Raw genomic sequence first — 11,924 nt, 5'->3', positions numbered from 1 at the left:
ATTGGCTCATATTCTATTACATGCCTGGAGTCTGGATTATATTTCTTAAGCATTGATATGTGAAAAACATTGTGAATGTGCTCCATGTGCGGAGGTAACGCCAACTCGTAAGCTACTTTGCCAATACGCTTTAGGATTTCAAAAGGTTCGACATATCTTGGGTTTAGCTTCCCTTTCTTTCCAAACCTCGTTAGTCCTTTCCACGGTGATACTTTCAATAATACCAAGTTTCCTTCTTCAAATTCCATGTCTTTTCTTGACTGGTCCGCATATTTCCTTTGACGATCTTGTGCAGCTATTAATCTTTTCTGGATAATTTCAACAACTTCCTTTGTCTGTTGCACCAATTCAGGTCCGAGTATTTTGCGTTCTGCTACTTCGTCCCAATATACTGGAGATCTACATTTGCGTCCATAAAGGGCTTCATAAGGTGGCATCCCAATACTGGCGTGATAACTGTTGTTATAAGCAAACTCTACCAGGGGTAAATGCTCATCCCAACTTCCTTTGAAATCAATAGCACAAACACGTAGCATGTCCTCGATTGTCTGAATCGTTCTTTCACTTTGGCCATCCGTTTGGGGGTGATAAGCTGTACTCATATTCAGTCTTCTTCCCAAACATTCTTGAAAACTCTTCCAAAATCTTGAATTAAATCTTGGATCTCGATCAGATACACTAGACACTGGAACTCCATGACGAACTACGATCTCTTTCAAGTACATATGAACTAACTTGTCAAGCGAAAATCGTTCATTTATAGGCAGAAAATGAGCTGACTTGGTAAGTCTATCTACTATAACCCAAATGGCATCATGATTAGTCCTTGTCCTTGGTAATCCAACTATGAAATCCATGGTAATATGTTCCCACTTCCATTCTGGAATCTCCAATGCTTGTAGCAATCCGCTTGGTCTCCGATGCTCTGCTTTAACTCTCTGACAGGTATAGCATTTGCTAATCTATTCCGCAATTTCCCTCTTCATATCTGGCCACCAATAATTCTTCTTTAAATCTCTGTACATTTTGGTACTCCCTGGATGGATGGAATATCTTGAACTATGTGCTTCTTGTAAAATTTCATTTTTCAGCTCCGTTACTGGTAGAATCCAAATTCTTGAAGAAAACCTAAGAATACCTTGATCATCTTGTTGCGTGCATAATTCATCACCTACCAAACTATTTATATCTTGATCCATTACCTCTTTCTGGCATTTCTTTATTTTCTCCAATAACTCCGGTGGGAAAATCATACTGTACACTTTTGCTTCCTCAGGCTTGCAAATTCTAATCTCCAATTCCAATTTTTGAAATTCTTTATATATCTCTTCAGGTACGGATAATACATTTAACTTTTCCTTCCGACTTAACGCATCTGCTACAACGTTCACCTTACCGGGATGATAATTAATCGAGCAATCATAATCTTTGATCAATTCTAACCATCTCCTTTGTCTCATATTAAGTTCCTTCTGGGTAAATATATATTTCAAACTTTTGTGATCCGTGAAAATTTCACACTTTTCTCCATACAAATAATGTCTCCAAATCTTCAAAGCGAAAACTATAGCTGCTAACTCCAAATCATGAGTAGGGTACTTCTGTTCGTGTGGTTTCAATTTCCTTGACGCATACGCAATCACCTTGTCGTGCTGCATAAGAACACATCCTAATCCTTTGTAGGAAGCATCGCTATAAATTACGAAATTCCCTTGATCGTCTGGAAGTGACAAAACAGGTGTTGTGATTAATCTCCGCTTCAATTCCTGAAAACTTTCTTCGCACTTTTCATTCCATATAAACTTTTCATTCTTTCGTGTAAGCTTTGTCAATGGTGTTGTAATTCTTGAGAAATTCTGAACGAATCGTCGATAATATCCTGCCAATCCCAAGAAACTTCTTACCTCAGTGGGTGTTCTCAGTCTTTCCCAATTCATAATTGTCTCGATCTTTGCCGGGTCCACTTTGATTCCTTCGTTACTGACTATGTGTCCTAAGAACTGAACTTCCTGTAGCCAAAACTCACACTTCGACAATTTAGCATATAACTTCTTTTTCCTTAAAATTTCCAAAGCTGTCCTTAAATGTTCCGCATGATCCTCCTCCGTCTTTGAATAGATCAAAATATCGTCTATAAATACTATAACGAACTTGTCCAAATATTCCTTGAAAATTCTGTTCATCAGGTCCATAAACGCTGCTGGGGCGTTGGTCAATCCAAAAGACATCACTAAAAACTCGTAATGCCCATACCTTGTTCTGAAAGCTGTTTTTGGTATATCTTCTGGTTTAATCTTCAGTTGATGATATCCCGATCTTAAATTGATTTTGGAGAAATACTTGGCTCCCTTCAATTGGTCAAACAAATCATCAATTCTGGGTAACAGATACTTATTCTTAATCGTCAACTTGTTGAGCTCCCTATAGTCGATGCACAGTCTCATGCTTCCATCCTTCTTCTTGACAAATAATACCGGTGTACCCCACGGGGATATGCTGGGTCTAATTACTCCTTTCTCTAACAGCTCTTGCAATTGCTGTGCTAATTCTTTCATCTCAACGGGCGCCATTCTATACGGGGCCTTGGATACTGGTTCGGTTCCAGGTGCTAAATCAATTGCAAATTCAATTTCTCTATCTGGAGGAAGTCCTGGTAACTTGTCAGGAAATACGTCTGGAAATTCATTTACAACTGGAATATCTTCAAGTTTTGCTGGCTCCTGACTTCTGTCGATCACATATGCTACGAAATGCTCACATCCTTGTCGTAGTAACTTCTTGGCTTGAATCATCATTAGAACTTCTTTACCTGCTTCTGTCCCTTGAACGTTACTATTCTTTCGTCTGGCGTTTTCACCATTACTTTCTTATTTCGACAATCTATCTGAGCATCATGCTTAGATAACCAATCCATTCCTAATATAACGTCAAATTTTCCTAACTTAAACGGTATCAAATCTACACAAAACTTACTACCAGAAATCTCAATCTCACAATTCCCACAAACTTGATTAACAGTTACACGTTCTTGATTTGCTAATTCCACAGTCATTATTTCATTTAAATACCCAACTGGACAATTTAACTTACTAACAAAATCTTGTGAACCAAACGATCGAGTTGCTCCCGAATCTATTAACACTTTCGCACATAAAGAGTTCACATTAAGCGTACCTTCCACGACATCCGTATCCTGGATCGTATCCTTCACCGACATGTCAAAAACTCTAGCCCTCAGAGTCTCATTCACTGTTGGGGTAGATCCCATAATCCTTAATGCATTACTGATTGGGGTTGGTGTCTTGCAATCCCTGGCCATATGTCCTGGCTTCCCACATTTAAAGCATGTAAATCCAATGACTGGAACTTTCACTGCTGGATTCCGGATAGGTTGATCCTTATTTGCTGGCTCTCTTGCTGGCTGATTTCGACACTCCCTCGAGTAGTGCCCTTTCTGGTTGCATTTAAAACATACCACATTCAACTTATTACAAACTCCTCCATGCTTCTTTCCACATACTTGACAATCTGGAAAAGTTAATCTCAACTGATTCGGCTGATTCACATTAGCTGAACGATTGCCCTGGCCTCCGTCTCCTGCATTTTGTCTCCTGAAATTAAAATTTCTCCCTGGCTGAAACTTGCCCTTCTTAAAATTTGGAAACTTCCCTGTTTGTGACTGACCCTCACTTCCCTCAACTTTCCTTTTCTTGCTTTCCTTTTCTTTCTGGAACATCTCACTCTCTGTCTCTGCGATCATAGCTTTCTGTACAACCCCGGCATAGGTATCCAATTCAAAAATAACTACCTTCCCTCTGATCCATGGCTTCAAGCCTTGCTGGAATCTCTTAGCTTTCTTTCTATCAGTATCAACATACGACGGTACATACCTTGACAATTCCTCAAACTTCCCCTCATAATCTGTTACCGACATGTTCCCTTGCTTTAATTCTAAAAACTTCAGCTCCATTTGATCCTGAACAAACCGAGGAAAATACTTTTCTAAAAACAACTCCTTAAACCTTTCCCAAGTAATAACATCTGTACTTTCCAATGTTTTCACCATTTCCCACCAATAGGTGGCCTCATTCTTCAGATAGTAACTTGCAAATTCAACCTTCTGCTCCTCTTTCACTTTTACCAAGGCAAAAGCCTTCTGTATTTCCTTTAACCACACATTTGCTTCAATTGTCTCTAAGGAACCCTTGAATTCTGGTGGGTTTACTGCCTGAAAAGTTTTGAAAGTTACCTGGGGATTGGTCTGTCTCTGCTGTTGTTGTGCCAGGTGAACTGTTTGTTGAGCCAAGATTTGTAGAATCTGGGCTATTGCTGGGTCCATGGGTCCTGGGTTCACATTCTGGTTTATATCATTTTGGTTGTTATTGTTGTTGTTGTTGGTTTCTTCATTCTGGGTGTTGGTGCGGGTATTTCTTTTGGGAGGCATTTTCTGTAAAGAATCAATCAATTTATTTAGCTTTTGAATCAAATCTTTGTATAAAAGAAAAGTTTTGTAAAATAGAAATATCTCTTTTTTTTAAAACAGTTGTAACTAAGTAAATTGCATGCTTCTTTACAGAATATAAACAGTTATGGAAAACAGGGTACATGGTATCACAGGTATACTGGTGCAATAAATAAGGTAAGTAAAACAGGTGCGATAAAGTAAATGACAGTGTTGGAAAGGAAAAGGTACTGATATATAGATCAAAAGTTTTAGGTAGTACAAGCGTAAAGACGCTTCGAAAGTAAAAGCAAAAAGGGTACGACAACCTACTCACTAGTCAGCATCGTTAGTCTATAAATACAACTCAAAAGTCTACTGATACACACTACACACTACTGTCCATACTACATAACCATAACAACACTGCTCAGCATCTCCATCTCAAAATCTCTAACTCAGCTCCAAGGAAACTCTGGTCCTGCCAGCCTCTCAAAGTCCTTCATTACCTCAGCAGCCAGCCCAGCAATGCATCAGGGCCTCTGCCTGGTAGTGTAGCTCCATGTAGCCTAGCCTCAAGAACCCTCCGTGTCACATGAATCTCCTCTCGAAGCTCCCTCACACCACGATCAATGATAAGTGGCATTTTATACCACTTAGAACGTCTTAAAATGGCTTAAATTGGTGTCTTGAAATCAAGTATTTTGTGTATTTGATACGTTTTTCTAGTGTTTATGCATTTCAGGGTTTTAGTTGCATTTTGGGGGAGGAATCATCAAGAATAAGCCTTGGCATGTGTTCATCATTGCGAGAGGAAAGAAACGGGCAGATTACGGCGAAGAAACGGAGCAAAATCAGATTTTTTCCAGTAGAGGTCTGAGCGCCCGCTCAGCATTGCTGAGCGGCCGCTCAGCTATGCTGAGCGGCCGCGCAGGGTCGGGAAAAAAGACAAATTATTTTAGGACTTCTACTTCTGTTTGGTTTCCACTTCTATGTAATCTGAGTTTTATGGGACTATTATATAAGTAGATTTGAGACGTTTTCACAAGTGTGGATTAAAAGAAGATTGTGTTTTTACGCAAGAAGCGAAGGAGATAAGGAAGAAGACCGATTTAGCACACCGCAACGAAGAGGAAGCATATCTTCTTGTGATTCTTGTTTTGTTGTAACGTTGGATGCTAGTTTTCTTGCTTTGAACTTATTTACTCTTGTGACGTACTCTGTTTTAATATAATTAGTTTAGTTATTATTTTCTTGTATTTGATTATCATGATTTCATATGAACCCATGATGACGATAAGTTCTATTATGGGCTAATCGTGATCATGGGGTTGCAACGGATTTATTATGGAATTCTTTAGTTAATCGTTTAATAATTTAGTGTGTGATGAATGCATGATATCTAGTATTGGTTGTGCGTATTCGTCTTATGTGCGTCACGAACATATAAGATAGGGTGTTAATCTCTTGTGAAGCGACGGTGGATCTTGAGATTTAGAACTTGCCATGCTAGCATAGGTTCATGTACGTTGTGCATGATTAGTGGGTAACTCTAACAGTTTTATTTGCCCTATGTAATCAAAAGGAATAACTTGTGCTTAAATTGTTGTGTTGTCAATTTCTGTAGACATATAGGAACTCAACATAATTGATGACTATTCAACTTCTATCTTAATTGTGGATGCTTGGTAGAATGGTATTAGTACAATGAAAGTTGGCTTTTATCAGTTTCGTGTTATTCGATTAATATCATCAATGTCACATGCTAAAGGTAATAACAATGGCTATAGAAGGAAGTAATAATGAAGTTGTGATCTCATGAGTGTTTTATTATTGATAAATTGAAGTGTTAGTTAAGTGATTAATTAAGTAGTTAATTATAGTTAATATTTAATCAACAATTTTAAGTGTTAGTGTCTTAACATTGAGAAGTAATCATACATTGGTGAGTGAGTTTAATTAGACAATAATTTAGTTTGAGTCTCTTAGGGAACGAACTAGAAAATATTCTATATTACTTGCGAACGCGTATACTTGCGTGAATATTAGCGCGTGTTTTCGCCCTAACAAGTTTTTGGCGCCGCTGCCGGGGACTCGGCGTATTTGTTTAGTTTATGTACTTACCATCATTGGTCATTAGGACTCAGTGATTAGGACGTAGTAGTTACTTATTTTTTCTGATTGTGTTTCAGGTACTTTAGCAAGCGTTTATGCAAACTCGTTCTCGTGCTCGCAAGAGGACTTTAGATACAGCTGAGGAGACAGACGAAGTTCTTGATATTCCGGAGAAGTTAGATTTTGAGGATTCGGATTCAGGAACTGAGCAGAAAGAACCAGTAAACATGGGAGATCGTATTGTTCAAGCTGATCCAGCTCTTATGGATTTTTCTCGGCCTAAAATTGATGACATTCAGTCAAGCATCCTTCATCCGGCTATTCAAGCTAACACCTTTGAAATCAAGCCGGGTACTATTCAGATGGTGCAGAATTCTGTTTCTTTTGGAGGAGCGGCAACTGAAGACCCCAACATGCACATAAGGAATTTTGTCGAGATCTGCAGCACTTTTAAGTATAATGGCGTGACTGATGAGGCTATCAAGTTGAGGCTTTTCCCATTCTCACTGAGGGACAAGGCTAAAGACTGGTTACATTCTGAACCAGCTGGGTCCATCACTACGTGGCAAGATCTTGCGTAAAAGTTTCTGGTGAAGTTTTATCCGATGGCAAAGACTGCTGCTATGAGGAGTGCTCTTACTCAGTTTGCGCAGCAACCTACAGAATCTATGTGCGAGGCTTGGGAACGCTACAAGGAAATGTTGAGAAAATGTCCACATCATGGAATGCCGGATTGGATGGTGATCACTGGTTTCTATAATGGTTTGGGGGCCCAATCTCGGCCCATGCTCGGTGCAGCAGCTGGAGGCACCTTATGGGCTAAAAGCTATACTGAGGCGTATAATCTTATAGAGACGATGGCTGCAAATGAGCATCAAAACCCAACTCAGAGGATGACGTCAGGCAAGGTAGCAGGTATTCTGGAAGTTGATGCAGCCACCGCTATTGCAGCCCAGTTCCAAGCGCTATCAATGAAGGTTGATTCTCTGGCTACATATGGAGTTAATCAAATAGCTATGGTTTGTGAGCTTTGTGCAGGTTCTCATGCTACAGATCAGTGTTCTCTTGTTAACGAATCTGTTCAGTATGTGAATAATTATCAGCGACAACAGCAGCCTGTGCCAGCGACCTATCATCCTAACAACAGAAATCATCCAAATTTCAGCTGGGGGAATAATCAGAATACTATTCAGCCACCATATCAGCAAGGAGTGAGTAAACAGTTTAACCCACCTGGATTCCAGTAACCACAGCAGTATGCTACAAGGCAATCATATCCTCAACAGGGAAGTACAACTGCACCTACTAGTGCTGATTTTGAGGAACTTAAGCTGTTGTGCAAGAGTCAGGCGGTTTCTATCAAGACCTTGGAAAATCAAATCGGTCAATTAGCCAATGCAGTGCTCAATCGTCAACCTGGCACTCTTCCCAGTGACACGGAAGTACCAGGAAGGAAGGAAGCTAAAGAGCAAGTCAAGGCTATTACCTTAAGGTCTGGAAAAGTGGCTGATGCTGAAAAGGTAAAAGAAGTAGACGCTGAAATTAGAGATGAAGAATCTAAGCAAAAGGAGAAAGCGGCAGAACCAAGGAAGACTACTGTTGAACACACTCTGCCTGAGGCTAATACAGGGGAGAAACAGCTCTATCCTCCACCACCTTTTCCTAAGAGATTGCAGCAACAAAAGCTGGATAGACAGTTTGGGAAGTTTCTGGAGGTGTTCAAGAAACTTCACATCAATATACCTTTCGCTAAGGCTCTGGAACAAATGCCTAGTTATGCGAAGTTTATGAAGCCTATTCTTTCAAGGAAGGTGAAACTGGATGACCTTGAAACCGTTGCTCTCACGGAAGAATGCAGCGCTGTTCTGCAGCAAAAGTTACCACCAAAACTGAAAGATCCAGGAAGCTTCACCATTCCTTGCACCATTGGCAATCTGACTTTTGACAAGTGCCTTTGTGATTTGGGAGCAAGCATTAATCTGATGCCGTTGTCGATCTTTAAAAAGCTGGATCTGCCTGATCCAAAACCCACATACATGTCGCTACAATTGGCTGACCGTTCCATTACTTACCCAAGGGGCATAGTTGAGGATGTGCTCGTCAAGGTGGATAAGCTCTTCTTTCCTGCAGATTTTGTTATTCTGGATTTTGAGGAAGATAAGAAGATTCCCATAATCTTGGGAAGGCCTTTCTTGGCTACTGGCCGTACCTTGATAGATGTGCAAAAAGGTGAACTTACTATGCGGGTCCAAGATCAGGATGTGACCTTCAACGTATTCAAGGCAATGAAATTCTCTACAGAAGATGAGGAGTGCTTAAAATTGGATGTGATTGATTCTGCGGTTACTTCGGGACTCAATCGCATGCTAATGTCTGATGCATTGGAAAAGGCCTTAGTGGGGGATTTTGACAGCGATGATGAAGATGGCAACGAGCAATTACAATATCTGAACGCTTCTCCCTGGAAGCGAAAGCTGGACATACCATTTGAATCTCTTGGTACTTCTGACCTTAAGAATGCTGAAGGGAAGCTCAAACCATCAATAGAGGAAGCACCTACCTTGGAGCTCAAGCCATTACCTGAACACTTGAGGTATGCTTTTTTAGGTGATTCATCTACGTTACCTGTTATTATTTCATCTGACCTTTCAGGTAGTGAGGAAGACAAGCTCTTAAGGATTTTGAGAGAATTCAAATCGGCTATAGGATGGACCATAGCAGACATCAAGGGGATAAGTCCTTCATATTGTATGCATAAAATTCTGCTAGAGGAAGGTAGTAAGCCAACTGTGGAACAGCAGCGAAGACTGAATCCCATCATGAAGGAAGTGGTGAAGAAAGAAATTCTGAAATGGCTGGATGCAGGCATCATTTATCCTATTTCTGACAGCTCGTGGGTGAGCCCCGTACAATGTGTACCTAAGAAAGGAGGTATCACTGTGGTCGTAAATGAAAAGAATGAGCTCATCCCTACTCGAACAGTTACAGGATGGAGAGTATGCATGGATTATAGAAAATTGAACAAAGCCACAAGGAAGGATCACTTCCCTCTTCCATTTATTGATCAGATGCTTGACAGATTGGCGGGTCATGAGTATTTTTGTCTTTTAGATGGTTATTCCGGGTATAATCAGATTTGTATTGCACCAGAGGATCAGGAAAAGACTACCTTCACTTGTCCATTTGGCACGTTTGCTTTTCGCAGAGTTTCGTTTGGGTTATGTGGCGCCCCGACCACTTTTCAGAGATGTATGATGGCTATATTCTCTGACATGATTGGAAATAACGTCGAAGTGTTCATGGATGACTTCTCCGTCTTTGGACACTCATATGATGAATGTTTGAATAATCTGTGCGCCGTACTCAAAAGATGCGTGGAAACTAATTTGGTGCTCAATTGGGAGAAATGTCATTTTATGGTGCGTGAAGGCATTATCCTTGGGCATAAGGTCTCTAGCAAGGGTCTGGAGGTGGACAAGGCCAAGGTGAGAGTCATTGACAATCTTCCCCCACCTAATTCTGTGAAAGGAATCCGTAGTTTTCTTGGTCATGCGGGTTTTTATCGGCGATTTATCAAGGACTTTTCAAAGATATCTAATCCGTTGTGCAATTTGCTTGAGAAAGATGTGCCTTTCAAATTTGATGATGAATGTTTGGCAACATTCGAGACTCTCAAGAAGAGTTTGATCACTGCACCAGTTATTACAGCACCAGATTGGACAGAACCGTTTGAGATGATGTGTCATGCGAGTGATTATGCGGTAGGTGCAGTTCTGGGACAGCGCAAGAAAAACCTCTTCCATGTGGTCTACTATGCGAGTAAGACTTTAAATGGTGCCCAATTGAACTACACCACTACTGAGAAGGAGCTTTTGGCTATAGTCTTTGGTTTTGAGAAATTTTGATCGTATCTACTTGGTACGAAAGTAACAGTATTCACTGATCATACAACTATTCGCTATCTAGTTTCCAAGAAGGATTCGAAGCCGAGACTCATTCGTTGGGTGCTTTTACTTCAGGAATTTGAGTTAGAGATCAAAGATAGAAAAGGTACTGAGAATCAAGTAGCTAACCATCTCTCTAGATTGGAGAATCCCGATTCTACTTCACAGGATAGGACATTAATCAATGAATCTTTTCCGGATGAGCAGTTGTTTGCAATTCAGGAGGAAGAACCATGGTTTGCAGATATTATAAACTATCTCGTCAGCAATATAATGCCTCCTAATTTGACATCCACTCAAAAGAAGAAGTTTCTGCATGAGGTGAAGTGGTATATATGGGATGAACCATATTTGTTTAGACAGGGAGCTGACCAGATCATCAGGAGATGTATCCCGTTCTGTGAGACGGAGGGGATATTACGAGACTGCCATTCCACGGTTTATGGTGGACACTATGGTGGTGAGAAGACGGCAGCTCGTATTCTGCAAACAGGTTTTTTCTGGCCTACTTTGTTCAAGGATGCTCATCAGTTTGTTTTAAGGTGTGATCGTTGCCAAAGAGTGGGAAATTTGTCAAGGAAGGATGAGATGCCATTAAATGTGATGCTTGAAGTCGAGGTCTTTGATGTGTGGGGAATTGATTTCATGGGGCCTTTTATCTCGTCTTGCAATAATCTATACATCTTGCTGGCAGTCGATTATGTCTCAAAATGGGTCGAAGTTAAAGCTTTATTGACAAATGATGCAAAGGCAGTGCTAAATTTTCTTCATAAGCAAATTTTCACAAGGCTTGGAACACCTCGGGTAATCATAAGTGATGAAGGATCGCATTTTTGCAACCGTAAGTTCACTTCTATGATGCAGCGTTATAATGTGAATCATCGAGTAGCTACTGCCTATCATCCGCAAACAAATGGTCAAGCGGAAGTGTCTAACAGAGAGATAAAACGCATTCTAGAGAAGGTTGTTTGTCCGTCAAGGAAGGATTGGTCTTTAAAGCTCGATGAAGCTGTTTGGGCTTACAGAACAGCATACAAAACTCCACTTGGGATGTCACCGTTTCAGTTGGTGTACGGTAAGGGATGTCATCTACCTGCGGAGCTTGAGCATAAGGCCTACTGGGCATTGAAGAAGTTGAACCTGGATTTAGATGCAGCTGGTAAGAAAAGAATGCTTCAGCTTAATGAACTTGATGAATTTCGACTTCAAGCGTACGAGAATAACAAAATGTATAAGGAAAAGGTGAAGAGGTGGCACGATAGGAAGCTACATCCTAAGTTATTTGTGCCAGGGCAACAAGTTCTTTTATTCAACTCTCGGCTCCGACTTTTTCCTGGGAAGTTGAAATCAAGGTGGTCTGGACCTTTTATTGTCAAAACTGTGTTTCCACATGGAGCGGTGGAAATTTTTGAGAATGATCCGGA

General features: G+C 40.5%; 1 non-coding gene across 1 annotated transcript; it reads right to left on the bottom strand.

The window, feature by feature from the left end:
- Positions 1 to 7,176: 7,176 nt before the first annotated feature.
- LOC141715652 (small nucleolar RNA R71) lies at positions 7,177 to 7,283 on the bottom strand. The gene has a single exon (XR_012572406.1). It is a non-coding gene; the product is annotated as a small nucleolar RNA R71 (small nucleolar RNA).
- Between the last annotated feature and the right edge of the window lie 4,641 nt (positions 7,284 to 11,924).

The sequence above is a fragment of the Apium graveolens genome, chromosome 3, assembly GCF_009905375.1.
Source record: "Apium graveolens cultivar Ventura chromosome 3, ASM990537v1, whole genome shotgun sequence".
Classification (NCBI taxonomy): Eukaryota; Viridiplantae; Streptophyta; class Magnoliopsida; order Apiales; family Apiaceae; genus Apium; species Apium graveolens.
The sequence above is the reverse complement of the archived record's forward strand: the minus strand, read 5'-3'. Positions and strand labels throughout refer to the sequence as shown.